The 15,383-nt window shown below is 40.3% G+C and overlaps 2 protein-coding genes across 6 annotated transcripts in view; one reads left to right on the plus strand and one right to left on the minus strand.

Annotated features, from left to right (window-relative positions):
* LSP1 (lymphocyte specific protein 1) overlaps positions 1 to 8,172 on the plus strand; it is a 138,621-nt gene extending 130,449 nt beyond the window's left edge. For all 4 annotated transcript variants that reach the window (XM_089520974.1, XM_089520975.1, XM_089520977.1 and 1 more), the window contains one exon: positions 6,523 to 8,172. The gene's annotated coding sequence lies outside the window, so the exon portion shown is untranslated. The remainder of the gene's footprint in view (positions 1 to 6,522) is intronic.
* Positions 1 to 15,383, minus strand: part of PRR33 (proline rich 33) — a 35,661-nt gene that overhangs the window by 3,074 nt on the left and 17,204 nt on the right. The gene's annotated exons all lie outside the window — the stretch shown is intronic.

Below are 15,383 nucleotides of genomic sequence, written 5' to 3' on the forward strand. Positions count from 1 at the left end.
AATGCACACAAAAGTGAGGCTGGCTGTCAAATCTATCTCTTGGAATGGGTTGCAGGAGGTAAGGCTGTGGGTAGAATCTGCTTCCTTTTGGTTCTTTAAAATTCTGTTTTCTCTACTCCACTATTGCTTTACACATGCATGGGACAGACTTTAAAGATGCAGGTCAGCCACTGTCTTGTATAGTTTAGGTCTACAGTTAGCCCTCCACATTTGCGGCTTTGACTTTTGCAGATTTGATTAATATGTTCTCTCTAGGAATCCCTAGGTTCTACAGCATGTGTCTGTTGTTCACTTCTGCCAGAAGTTATGCTGCAGGACCTAGAGATTCCTAGAGAGAACATTTCCCTAGACATTTGTAGGTCCTTCAGTGCAATTTCATGGTCAACTTCTGACAGATCTTGACCATAGAATTGCCCTGGAGAACCTAGAAATTCCTAGAGAGGTGTTTTGTCAGGTAAAAAAAGTTTTGTTTTGTTTTTAAATTTGCTGCTTTCCCACCTTTATGGGGATCCTGTAACCTTAAACCCAGCAAATGTTGAGGGCCAACTATAATTTTATCTGTGACAGGTTCATTTTAAGAATACGCATCATTTTGCTTTGAATGCTGACTGCCCCAGCTCTGCTACACTGTGAACCAAGAGTCAGCTAAAGGTGAGCTGTGCAACATGAGTGCCAAGAAGCTGACGTCCAAATTGAATTTTAGCTCCCAGCAATAGATGGTGTTGAGTATCGCTTGCAAAAGTTCATCAGGGCTATTGGGTCCTCTCTCCTTCTCCTTGGTGATTTGTGTGTTTATTTCAGCTGCTGTGGTCTGCAAGCCAAAACCCATTGCTCAACTAATGGCAGGTCCTCTGGGGAGGAGGAAAGCAGCCACAGAGTAGGAGAAGCCCTACTTCTTTAGTTCATATTCCTCAACTTTTGATATGGAGAACAGATGTTTTTACTTGAGTTCACAAGTGGTTCATGCAATATTCTGCTTAGGCTGCAATTTGTCTTTCAGCACAAGCTAATTATTCCTCCGGAAGGAGGACTTGGTCTCGGCAAATAGGCAGAGAAAGCAACTTCCTCAGAATTACTTCTTTCTAAGGCTAATTTATACACTCAACCCACTGGCTTCGATTTGCTTGAGAATACAAGACAAATCTGTTTGTATGGTAAATTGCTTGCACGAAGCTGCTCTGGGCCACGTTTATAGTATGTGACTGTAAATGCCAGAAAGATTATGACAACATTATGAAAACTGCAAATACTGCATAGCAAGCCAGCACACAATTATGGTTTGCTGCACAGAGCAGCTGCCACTCAACTGCATATGGAAGCTGCTGTTATGCTCCCAAATATATGTATGAATTATTCTTAGCAACGACATGGGTTGGGAGAACTCAACTTAAATGACAGCATACATGCATACTGCATGAATGGTTCCCTGTGTAAAAAGCAGGAACTCTTCTTGCACGCACCCCTTGGAACATGGGCTGTATGTTTTTTTTTGTAACTGGTTAAAGGGGAAATCATACATTTTCACTCCTTTCAGTAGGAAATAATGTATTTCCAATACAGGAACAGTATGAATCTTTCTATAGGAGAGGCATGAGCACTTCTCCTTTTTTAACATTTAAGAGCAGGGGTGTGAAAGGTAAAGGCCTGTAGTCTGCATGTGTCTTCCAAGTGGTTTTTAAGCCCCTCTAGTTTTTAAAACATTATCCCCTATAGGAAGTGGACAAGAATTTTATCACATTTTTAGCCCTCCATTGCCATTTTAGACCAGGAGATGTCTTTTTTAAAAAGTAAGAAGTGAACTGAAAATTGATACAACTTTCTGTGTGAGTCACACCTCCAGAAGCCCCTGGGGGGGGGGCACAGTTTTGTATTTTAAGGCTTTTTCATGGGGTTATGGGCCTACTGGGGGCTCAAAGTAGCCATCTTCCACCAGCAAAGTAAATCAAAACTAGAGCATGCCAGGTGTCACCTTTGTACTAATGAGAGGAATACAGTATAGTTCATCTGAATCCAGGGGACTGGAATGCCAGTTTGGTGTGGCCCTCAGACCCTCCATGGTGACATACCCTAGGACTGGGTGGTCTTTAAGGCTCTTTCCAGTTCTATGACCTTTTAGTATTACTGCAGAAGTGTTTGAGTATCTCTCTGGAGACATGCCCCCTGGAAAGCACTAGTATTTAAAACCTTGGCTGTTCTTCCCTTGAGCATGAGTTTTATTGGTTTCTATTATTATTATTATTATTATTATTATTATTATTATTATTATTATTATTAACCTTTATTTATGAAGCGCTGTAAATTTAAATTTCTAAGTAGCCTTCAATCTATAAAATCATTTCTGTGGTTATTTTCAGAACTTGTTTACATTTTCCACTTCCAGCCATGATCAACTGTAAATCTGGGTGACTGGATGTTTGTTTTTCAGCTTCAGATTTTTGCTTAGTATCATTTTAAAAGTTCTACTAATCCTGGATCAGAACCCTCTACTAAGGACCTCTCAACTTTTTTTCTCAATACCATGGAAAAGGATTGGAAGATCTGTGGATCCCCCACTCCATCTCCTGCACCAGATCCTCCTTTGATTTCTTCATACATGCTTCAGCATTGGTATTTTGTGTGGCCTGATTGAGTTCAGTCATTAAAAAATAAGTTATCATGGCTCTGCAGCTGAGTACCTTTTCAAAAACCTCAGATAGCTTGAGACTCATGCAAGATGACATTTAATGAAAAGAAGAGTAGCATGAAAAGGCCAGGGATTAACAAGCATTTCTTTTAAACTGATGCCAAATCACTTTTGTTTCTAGGGGACCACTGCTGTTCTCCTGTGCGTCAGTTTATATTTAAGTCTTCAATCAGCTGTATACCGCCAGCCTCAAAGTGTAGGAAAGGGAATAGCTTTCTGAAAGATGGAAAAGCAATTTGCAGTCCTTGAATCAACTACAGAACCAGCTGTTCTGCTAGGAGAGGAGTGAGATGGGAGGAAACTTGATACCTGTGTCCCTGCAACTGAAGAGCTAAGGCAAAACTGCAAGTTCCTTTCTTTCTCCAAGTGCTTGACCAAGTTTGTCCACCCCATTTCAAAGGAGGGAAGAATCTGACTAATAGATGCTCACACTGTTATCAGGGCACCTACCATACAGCATATTTGTACCTCTGTCCCATCTTCCTTATGTAACTTGGGGGGGGGGGGGAAATAAGAGGCTCTAGGAAATTTGGAGTCTTGGAAATTTAACTGTATTTCCAAGTTCTCTCAGTAGTTAACAGTTACTTGTTTTTATTTCCCTGTCTTTCAAGAGTAACTAAAATACAGTGCACATTTGCCTTTTGTGGGGGATCCGTTCTGAAACCCCCTCCCACATAAGGCAAATCCTGTGTGTGATCAAGCTTGATTCATTTGAATGGGGTGTGCCCCTATGGCACATAGCATGGTATCTGCTGTGTGTGTGTGTGTTCCATTCACCATATTAGGGTGCACCATCTGCGTGACCTCAAATCTCTGTAGGGTGAGCCCATGTAGGGGGTGGGCGCACTGTGCCATATTCTCCAATTGTTTGGGAGAGACAGTCCAGATTAATCCTGTCCTTTCATTTTTCAGCTGCTTTTAAAATGTCCCAGTTTCTCTCTTCTTCTCCCACTTTCTCCCTTTTCCCCCACCTTACTTCAATTGCTGCAAACTGAGTTCAAAATTTGAACTCAATTGACTGAGGAAGGAGGAGAAAAAATAATCTTGTACTTCCCAGTAGGCTCAGGCAGAAGCAAACTGTTGTCACTTCTCCTAGCTTGTGTGATCTTCCTCATTAATAACTTTTGTCTTCTTGACCACACACTGATGTTGCTTGGCCATGTGTCCCAGTTTTGATCTGTGAAATGTTGGTGGGTATGAAACAGGTAGATATGTGTGTGTGTATGTGTTGAACATGTGAATGATGGAAGCCACTGACCTATGATACAAAACATAGTCCTCCTACCTACCACACTGTAACCTCAACTCTATTATTAATGAGGCCGTACCAGTGACCATAAAAGAAATTAAGAAATTACAATACACTGTAAAATAATCAAGCTATCACTTATTGCTATTGTTAATTTATTATTTATTTACTTAGTTTATATATCACCTTTCTCCTGATGTGGCACCCAGTTTTATTATTCAGTAGTTATAAGCAAAGAATTAATCAGAAGTAGCTGTCTATACAACTGTTATGGCAGCTGAGGAAGAAGGGAAAAAATTGCTAGCATTAGTCCTTGTCCCTTCTTGCACTGGCAAAAACATGAAGACTTGAGATAGTGAATTGATAACTTAGTGTGAACAGGTTCTTTTTATGTTTCTATTTATGTGGGATATTGGAGGATGGACTTTTCCTTTTTGGGCAATAGACTGAAGGCTTAGATCACTTGGTCTCTGACTGGTATTTAAAAGCAACAACTCTTCTTGGCGGTCACCCCTTTATGATGGCAAACTAATCTAATAAACACTGCTTGGGCAATGGGAAAAGAGTTAAAAGAGGAGACCATAAAATTGCCCAAATTGGGGGTGAGACTGGGCTCCAGGAGTGAGTTTGGGCCTCCAACAGAGACCTTGCTGCAGGCAAAGATCAGATGCTGGTGGCAGCTGTCTGGATAGAAAATAGCTATTCTGAGCTTCCACCTGTGTGCTGCTCATTCAGCAGTTAGAGGCAAGAATAGAAATCGGTAGCAAAGAGCAGAGGAACTCCCCACAGGATTCTATGTCTTGTCTGCACATGATATACAAACAAACTGCCTCTACTCATTCAGCCAGAAAACCATGGCTAAGGAAATGATTGGGGACACTTCTGAGCCTCATTCCCTCTTACAAAAAAGCAGTTTGCAATCCAAATTGATGGATCAATTCGACAGCGGAGCATGGTTCCCACTACATTGCCCTGATCGCATTTTCTCCCTGTAAAATAACCCACTTGTGGTTCACATTCACAAATGAATCAGTTCAAAATGGACCTGCTCCAGCCAGCTGAAGGGCAAATTTAAGGAGCCCTAGTGGTGCAGTGGTTAAATGCCTGTACTGCAGCCACTCACTCACAAACCATAAGGTTGCGAGTTCAATACCCGTGAAAGGACTCAAGCTCAATTCAGGCTTGCATCCTTCCAATGTCGCTAAAATGAGTACCCAGATTGTTGGGGCAATTAGCTTACACTTTGTAAACTGCTTAGGGAGTGCTTAAGTGCACTGATAAGTGGTATAGAAATGTACTTGCTATTAAATCAATTCCGATCCACATCTGGTTCACACTTCTGCAGAATCGATTTATCCAAATGGACAGGGAAAATATCAGTGTCAAAAAGATGCAGGTTAAATGGGTCTAGCGCATGGCCTCCTCTCTGAATTGCCTCAGTGAATTGATTCAAGTGGAAACTAGGGTCATTTGAACTGGTTCAAACTGATTTGCAATCAGGTTTAAAAGGTAGTGGGAATCAGGCCCTGGATTCCTTTCTCCTTTCAGGGACATACTGCTGTATAGATATATACTAGCAGAAAGATGTGATCACTCTTTGTCTTGTGGCACTTCACCTTGGGTGAAGATTTGGTATGGTTTTGAATGGTCTTCCTTTGGGCTGTATTGGCTGTAAACACAAAAAAGCCCCTGTGTTCTCACAACACACCTTTGCCTCCTCTTTTCTCAAGCAGACAACAAATGTATGGATGATGCCACAAAGGAGATGGGTTGGGGCGGGGCAGAAAAGCATGTGATTTGGATTTAGAAGGTTGCAGGGTCAGTTTCCAGCATCATCAGTTTGGGATGGCAAAATCCCTGCCTGAAACCCTGGGGTCAGTCCCAATTAGGGTAAGGTGAAATTTAGGGGCCAATGGGCTCAAGTAGTGTAACGCAATGTCTGTGCTTCCTATGGTATTTTCCTTCTTTCTCTTTATCAAAGTGCCACCCCACAGAAACATCCAAGCCACAATGCCTAACTGCCACACTAGATTCCAGGGGATGGAAGGTGGAAAACAATATTTTGGTCAACTGCAAAAATAAATATATATCACTGTCTTCTTTGGTCAAAAGGGCAGAGTCCGTAAAACAGGTGGACAAAATTTCTTGTAGTGTGACTTCAAGTCATTTCCAACTTATGGTGATCCTAAGGTAAAACTGTCATGGAGTTGCAATCCAACAGCATCTTGAGGACAGTACTTTGCAGAGTCCTACTGTAAAAGTTGTTTTTGGGACACCACACATATATAACCAGCTACAGAGATTGTTTTGGGTGCTACAACTCTCAGAATAGCCAAGCAACATGTCCAATAGCTATGCTGCTTGAGGATTCTGGGACCTGTGGAACCAACCCCCCCCCCCCAAAAAAAAAAAACCCAACCCATTACTATCTCCTCAGGAGAATAGGTATGTTTGGAGTTGTTCTTTACTGATGTTTACATGGAACAAATGTTTCTAGTTCAGAGGTGTTAAGACACTGGCCATGCCCCTGGGAAATGCTCTTTACCTACAGTTGTATTGATGTAATTTTCTTTGTATGTTTGTTTTACAGTTCAGCTTGGACCTTGCTTGGATGCTGGAGGCAATAATTCTGTGCAACGCTGATGTTTTCTCTGTTAAAAGTGGAGTATATTATAAGGATATCTTCCCTTCATAGCTCAAATTGGCAACCTGCCATAAACCCTGCCATGGTTTATTGTTTTTTTCATAGATGGACTCCAAGCTGATTTAACTTGGACTTGGAAACAGCATTGATTCAACTGTCAATAACGTTTTTAGATCGGGTTTTCTTTCTGTTGAGGAATTAGCTTGTGTGATATTCTGTGTCCTAATTTTCTGGATTTAGAACCTAGGCTTGTCTAGGAGAAATAGACAAGCGTTTATCTTCACTATCTCAGTAACCAAGGAGGAGCCTTCAATATTTGTTAACTTCTTTTGAGTTGTAAGGGAGAAAACAAATGTGAAAATAAAGTAAGTCAAAAAGTGTAGAAGGGACAAAAATAGTAGTCTATATAGCTCAGGGATGGACATTTTTGGCCTTCCAGATGGTTTGCATGTCAATTCCTAGATGTCTGAGCTAGCACGGCTAGTGATCAAGGTTTATGGGAGTTGCAGACTAAAACATCTGGAGGCACAAATGTTCCCCAGCCTTGCTATAGCTGATTCTAGGCATCCTTCTACTGTGTTAAGCTGTTATCATGTGAGTCTTTTAAATTGTAATGCATGCTGCAGCATCTAATTATAATTTGCTTTTTTGATGGGGCTACACTTCATCTCAATATGAAATAAGGGTGAAAAGAGAAACATCTAAAGGTAAAGAGGGTCTCTTTCTCATATTGGTGATTTCAACTTAAAAGTTCACCCCTATTTTTCTCAGTCATCCAGGCAGGTTAGATAATGCTTCTACCTTGTAGCTGATGCAGGTACTTTTGTCATGCACTATATGATGTGTTATCTGCCCCAATATTTCAGCCAGGATAATCATCACAAGGCATTACAGGAACTCATTCCCCCCAAAGTGCTTGTTTTATCTAAAGCCCTAATTTTGTCTGTCCTTGAGTTCTCCTACTTCATGTGCTACACCTAAAAATCCCTACCCTGATATACTTCCCTTTCTTAGGGCATAAACATTTCAACTGAGCTCCACTGAAACACTGGGCTATTCCCTTGGGAAACATGTTCTGAGGTAAAGGTTTGAGAGTGAAGGCAGAAGGCAGTCTTGAGCATCAGAGGAAACCTAGAGTACCTGGGAGTCCAGGAAAGTTTTGTTCTTCATGCTTGAAATATAATTGCCTTGAAGAGGACTTGGGTGCTGCTTTTGGCAGTTACCAGATTGGTGCTGAGATGAAAAGCATCTCTTTGAGGATGGCAAAACTGGATCTTCAAAGGAATCTTTCAAAACATGGCTGCTAATATTTGAATGGCATACTTAGCCTTATAAAAAGGACCCCCCCCCCCCAAATGCCTTGCAATATGAATGCCATTCTTAGTCTGCCAGCATCAAACAATAATTTCCTCCTGCATAAGAAATGAAGATTTATCCCAATATCCTACTTCTGTTCTCCCAAGACTGGAATGTTACATCTCAAGAGCCAAGGTTATTTTCTAGATTTTTCATTTTGCTTTTGCTTTAATCTGTTAGCTTTCTGTGTGACCTGGAATTGTTTTATAAGCATTTAATAAAAATTCTGAGAAAAAAAAAGCTGGGCTCCTGTAGTGTCATTTGGTTCTGAAGTCTTTTCTGTTTTATACTTTCATAAACTGGAAGTGGGAATTAAACTGGCTGGAATCCTGTCTATGAATTATGATAACCATAAGTTTAACTTACATTTCTGTAACTTACTTTTTTGTTCAACTTGGAATTTGGGATTCTGTTCCAAGGATGCAACGCCCAAACTTCCCAAGTCTGCCTTTTAATCAGTGCAATCCATATGATCATTTAATTTTTTAAATTTTTAAAATATTTAAAATTAATTTATTGATATTGAACAATAGTATAGTTTCAGCATTACAGCATCCCCCCATTACAAACAAACCCATCCTCTTTCCAGCCCTCCCCTAATTCACAGCACATAATAGAAATACCACTCTGTCAAACATCTTACACCTGCAATTTCAATTCTATTTCTTTACACATTATAATAGTAGTATTTATCTAGTTATTAATCCAAAATGTAATTTGGTTGTTTGGTGGCTTAAATTTACTATTACTTTGACACATGAAAGTAAGAAGTGGCTTCCATGGGATGCCAAAAAGTCTTCTTTTATATATTGTTTTGCTAGTCTTAATTTATAAGGTCAACTTCTCGGACGGGGCTGCATTTCTATTTTTTCTATTCCCCTTCATTCATGCGGAAATTCTATTTGACAATTTCCACATGACCATTTTCAGATAGTTTGGGAGTGGGAGGAGGAATCACCAATGGCATGGCCAGCTATTTCCCTGCTTTTGTAGAGGTCCCCCAGATATCTGTTGCAGTGTCTGTTACAGAAAAATAGTTGGACATATATCCGTCGATCCCCATCATTTGCCAACAACATAGAAATGGCTGGACAGCTAGTGCGCTGCTTACATATTTTTTTGGTGGGGTGGCATTTGGAGGTATAGCTATGGGACACATGTACGTTTCCTGACACACAGTTCCAGCCTAAAACCTTTAAAACGGTGCATTCCATAAATGCTACTAAGTCAGTGGGGGTAAGAAGAAAACAAAATACAGGTTGAGTATCCAAAATGCTTGTGACCAGAAGGTTTTTTATTTTTATTTTGGACTTCTTAAAAGTTTTAATACCTGTATTTGCATATATGTGTATAATGAGACCTTGGAGATGGGACCAAATCTAACCACAAAATTCATTTGTTTCACATACACACTGCCTGAATATAATTTTAAACAATATTTTAAATAATTTTGTACATGAAACAAAATTTGTACACATTCAACCTTCAGAAAACAGAAGGTGTCACTATCTCAGCCACTCATGAAAAAACTTTTGGTTTTTGGAGTATTTTGGATTTCATATTTCCAGATAAGGGAGACTCAGGCTGCCCCGGCTTCAGGTTGATGGTCCCTACTTTATAACACATTTGTTTCCAATATGTATGGGGATTGAAGCCCTATGCTGCATACCTTTGTGCCTGGCAAATACTCAACTACCATCCACATTATTGGTGGGTGCTGCTGCTGCTGGGTCACTCTGTTTCAGCATAAAAAGGGAACAGTGGGAGAATCAACCCAGTAGCATATTTAGGACTAATTTATCTTAGCATGAGCTTTCATGGATTTCAACCCATTTTGTTAGATCACATAATCATAGAATCGTAGAGAGGAAGAAACCACAAAGGCCATCCAATCCAACCTCACTGCCATGCAGGAACACACAATCAAAGAACCCCTGAGAGATGGCCATCCAGCCTCTGTTTAAAAACCTCCAAAGAAGGAGACTCCACCACACACTGAGGGAGTGTGCTCCACTATTGAACAGCTTTCACTGTCAGGAAGTTCCTCCTAATGTTGAGGTAGATTCTCTTTTCCTGTCGTTTGCATCCATTGTTCCAGGTCCTATTCTCTGGAGCAACAGAAAACAAGCTTGCTCAATCCCCAATGTGACACCCCTTCAAATACTTAAACAGGGCTATCATATCACTTCTTAACTATCTCTTCTCCAGGCTAAGCATACCCAGCTCCCTAATTCTCTCCTCACAGAGCATGGTTTCCAGACCCTTCACCATTTTGGTTGTCCCCCTCTGGACACGCTCCAGTTTCTCAACATTCTTTTTGAATTGTTGTGCCCCAAATTGGACACAGTATTTCAGGTGAGTCCTGACCAAGGCAGAGTAGAGTGGCACTATTACTTCCCTTGAATTAGACACTATACTTCTATTGATGCAGCCTAGAATCACACTGGCACATTGATGGAGTACAAAACGCCACAGGTATAATACAGGGCGCCTTTGCTTTATGCGGGGGATCCGTTCTGGACTCCCCCACGTAAGGCAAATTACGCATATCCTCAAGCCACATTTAAATGAATAGGGCTCATGCATGCAGTGGCATGGTGGTACGGCAGCGCACGCATGCCATGGGCATGTGCCCCATTAGTCCCTATAGGACACACCGTCCCTTCCTCCCCATGCGGTTTTCAGCGTATGCTGAGAGCCGCGTAAAGCGTGCCCGCGTATGCACTGTAACAGGAAATTGGATCACAGTGTCATATGATACAGAACGATGCAAACTGTCATAAACCTTCAAACCCTGGTAATAAACCTTCAAAGATTTGTGGAAGATGGTACAGTGGGAAAGTTGCTGCTAGATTCCTCCCCCGCCCATACTTCCTTTCTATGCTGTTATAACAATGTTACATTTTAAAACTCTACAACAAGGTGGGAGTTTATTTTGAATGAACTTTATTTTTTATTCTAAAGTCATGTGAACCAGGATTGATCCTATTCTGCATTTTCTGGATAAAGCTCACATTCTTAAAACTTAATTTCTAAAGCTAGGAATTCATGTTCTCTGCATCAGGTGAAAGTTAAATGGCAGATTAGACTTGATTAAATACTCGGTCTTTTTTTTAAAAAAATGATTATTTATTATTAACTGAAGTGTTCAGGCAGTAATAAATGAAAACATAACTAGTTTTAATTGGACATAATACTAACAGAATTTTTGGAAATATCCAGGTTTTGTAGTTTTACCAAAAACACATGATTTAATATATACTTTCTTGAACCAAGAATGTGGAGCACAAAGTTAGCTATGGCCCCATACAGACGGGCCAAAATAAAGCTGCTTCGGGTCACTTTGGAAGTATGCTGTTTAAATGATGCATTTGTCCTAAGAGTCCAGAAGCCATGCCAAAGCCACACTCTAGTCCTAAGGACTAGAGTGTGGCTTTGGCCCGGCCTCTAGATTCTTAGGATGCATGCATCATTTAAGCAGCATACCTCTGAAGTTACCTGAAGCAGCTTTATTTTAGCCTGTCTGTACGGGCCCTATGTTTCCCCCCCTCTGTTTTGATATTTTACTGTATACACTTGACTATAAGTTGACCTCATGTATAAGTCAAGGCTAGGTTCTGAGGCCAAAATTATGGATTTTGCTATGACCTGTGGATAAATCGAGGATAAAACTTAAGTTCATGTAACAAAGGATCTAAAGGATGAAGCAAAGAAAACAATGCTGAAGAATTTACAAAATTCCATCAGGCATAACTGTTTCTGCTCACACTAAAGGCTGGATGGATAAGAGAGTAGAGGGAGGTCAGTGCTTGCAGGACAGAATACACTCTTGTGTTTCACCAGGGTATGGCTCCTTTCTTAATAACAGTAATAAGGACAGTAGTTACATTGACCCATGGATACTCAACTCAGGTTTTTTGGATCAATTTTTTTACTAAAATTTCTAGACTTATACATGAGTAATACAGCAAGTTACTTTAACTGCATACATGGAGCCTTCTCTCAAGCTAGAAAGACATTTTTTTTACACTCTGAATAATCCTAAATAGATCTGTTTTCAGTTTACTTCTACTTCCCCAACCTCAACCCTGGATGTGCTTGCCATCTTGGGTTACACACACAAAAACCAAATAAAAAAAGAACACCGCTATTTCTTTATTCAGTTTCCCCTCTGATACTTTTTGAACATTTGCCCAAATGATATTTGAATGTTTTTGGAAAAACATCTTGCATTTTTGGGCTGAAACCACCAAAGAGACTCCATTGAACTGCTAGATATGCCTCTTCCTTACAGCAAATAATTTAAAGTGCTCATGTTTTTAAGGCGAGCCAGTGTAGTGCAGTGGTTTGAGTGTTGGGCTAGGACCTTGGAAGACCAGAGTTCAAATTCCCTCATCAATGGAAACTACCTGGGTGACCTTGGGGAAGTCACACTCTCTCAGACTCAGAGGCAAAATCACTCTGAAAAAATTCTGCTGAGAAAACCTTGTGATAGGTTTGCTGTAGCATCACCACAAGTTGAAAATGACTTGAAGGCATACAACAACAGCAAGTGTTTTACACTGGCATGAGTGGTAGACCAAGCTGGGTTTAATATTTACTACTATTTTTTCTTCGATCCCATTCACTCTCTATTGTGCCTAAATTAATTAGTTTAGTTACTGTGTGTGTGTGTGTGTGTGTGTGTATATATATATATATATATATATATATATATACACACACCCATGTATAAATCTAGAAATTTTAGTCACAAAAATCAACCCAAAAACCTGGGTTAACTTATCCACAGGTCAATGTAAATACTGTACTTTAACTCTCATCAAAAAAGGAAGCATCCCCCTTTCTCTGAGTAAAACGGCAAAAGGCAAGAGCTTAATCCAAGGGGGAGCACCTAAAGGTAGCACCAACCCCCTCTACTCTCCTTGGTATCGCTTCTGACATTTTTGAATGCCTGGGTGGGAAGATGGTGATGGTGGCAGCTCTTTGGTTCTTCCCCTCCCACTAGGAGGAATTGGGCGTTGCAGGAGTTGAATAAGAAGTGTGTTTTTGTCATCTTTTTTGGGTTAAAATCAGGCAAAGTTATCACATTAAAGTCAAAGGCTATAATCACTGCTAACAGATTCTCCATTTTTATGCTTCCCCTTTCATCCTTTTTGACTTGTGCATGTTTTCTTAGCCCCAGCTGGGCCTGGTTGCCCCTCCCCTTTCAAACATCACACATAGCCACCATTTACTGTAGTTCATTCCTCTCCTCCTTTCAATTTCCTCACTGCTGGTGATAAATAACCCCGTGCCTGCCTCTGAGGCTGAGAGAACCATTCTATATTTTTATGCAGTAAAAATGGGAGCTGCTATAACCAAAACCACCTGTACTGTATTTCAAGTACCTCAAGGAAAACAGGAGCTATTAGTATCAAACAGTTCCCAGGAAGTGTTAGCCTTAACACTCCTTGAGCCAGGATTAGTGTTCATTGAGCAGGATCTAGGTAGCTCCTTTCAGCTTATATTCCTTACTTGTAAAAAAAAAAAAGAGGGGGGGGGAATATTTCAGCATAAGTGTGATGAAGAATAACCATATATTCCTGAGTAGTCTGAATTCAAATCACTTAATATCAATACCAACTTATATTTGTTGAGACAATTGGTGATGATGTGCTTTTTCCAGCAGAAATAAATCCAGGCAGTTGGCACTTCTATGAAAACCCATCCTCATGCAGCAAGTTGCACTATCTAATAATAACATAAGGACATACACTATCTGGAAAATTAATTAGGTCTCCATTATTATCTTAGAAAAAGTTGTTTCCATGGTAGGCCTCTTCCAGGAGCACTGCTTTTCTGAAATCGGCTAGAAAAATGGGATTAGAACAGTGGTCCTACAACACTTAAAGTGTCTATACTGTATGTGTGTGTGTGCTTTCAAGACACCTGTTGATTTATGGCGGTCCTATGTTTTTTCTATTAGGTTTCCTTGGGCAAATAATACTTAGAGGTTTTGCCAGTTCTTTCTTCTGAAATGAAGCCTAGAACATCTGGCATTTGTTGGCAGTCTCCCATTCAAGTAATAGCCAGGGCTGGCCCTGCTGAGCTTCCAAGATTAGATGGGATCTGGTGTTATCTATTCTCATGCTATATCCAGTAAAGTATATGAGAAGTATTTGTTACACATTTCTAAAATTGAACAAAGAATATTATGAAATATTTATTGTTGATGATGTGGTACGGGAACATTATTAAAGAACATTTTTTGCCTTCTATATGGGGGGCAACTGGTGGAAGAGCTAGCCCCCTTCCTTCACATCTATGGAAGCAGACAGTGCAATAGCCTGCTATTTTCGTAGCTCCTCAGCCTGATGGAGAAGGATTAGGAGGAATATTGTAATGCCTTTCTTACAATATTGTATCCCCTCCTCAAGCTTATTTACTTAGACCTTCCCCACCTTTTTTTTCCTTTCACACAATTTCAAAACAGCCCATGGTATGTAACAGTTTTGTAATGGAAGTAATAGACTGCAAAGTGATCCTTCGAAACCCAGCATATTTGCTCAGTGTATCCCTAATGCATTTCATTAGACACTCTGAACAACTCCACAACTTTCTTTCTTTTTTTCATTCGTTCATTCATTCTCTTTAAGTGTTTCTGGTTATTTAGATTTTATCCTTATTGATTTCAGCCTTGCTTGGTCAGTGAGAGGGAGAAGGAAATGCGAGAAGGGACTCCAAGTCCCACTGTGCTACTTGCCCCTCAATACCAAGGTCCACTGGCAGGGAGGGCAAGGAGACAGATTCTCTATTTCCTCCTGACAGCTGCCTGATGGGGGGGGGGGGGGCTGGCTAGAGAAACTTTCCACAAGTCCTCCAAAACCCACTTCTTTCTTTTCTTTAAAATTTCATGGTGATAACATTTGTTGTGCAGTGGTGAAGAGGACAAAAAGAAAACGTCTGCATATCAAACCATAACCATCTGTGAATTGCTATAGTTTCCTATATGTTAAGTATACGATTGCTAAGCTCCAGATCCTGCCCAAATTTCCATTTGCTTGCATTCTTGGTCTCTGTATTCATTACAACCAAAGCACAATGCCTGAGAGCCATTTTGGTAAGTTTATTCATATTTGCTAGAAACAGCACGGAGAAATCTCTAACATGTGCCAGAAAGGATGCTTGGAGTTTCACATGCTAAGAAGTTTTGGCCTCTTCTGACCCAGTCTCCATTTCAAGAAAGTCAGTATCTTATTACCAGTCCCTTAGCGGTCCTCTCTGTTTAGTTATTCTAGAGCAGATGAACATGGATCTAAAAATAAGATACAGTTAAGGAATATCAGTACAGTATTAGCAGTCAGATCCTTAGCTAGGGCAGGATCTCCTAGCTCAATTAATTTTATGGAAATCTGTTGCCCTACTGGACAATATCTGTAGCTGCCTCACTATCAGTCTGTCTAATATAG

Source organism: Sceloporus occidentalis, unplaced genomic scaffold (genome assembly GCF_023333645.1).
Source record: "Sceloporus occidentalis isolate IW3139 unplaced genomic scaffold, rSceOcc1.0.p SCAF_4, whole genome shotgun sequence".
In the NCBI taxonomy this organism is placed as follows: domain Eukaryota; kingdom Metazoa; phylum Chordata; class Lepidosauria; order Squamata; family Phrynosomatidae; genus Sceloporus; species Sceloporus occidentalis.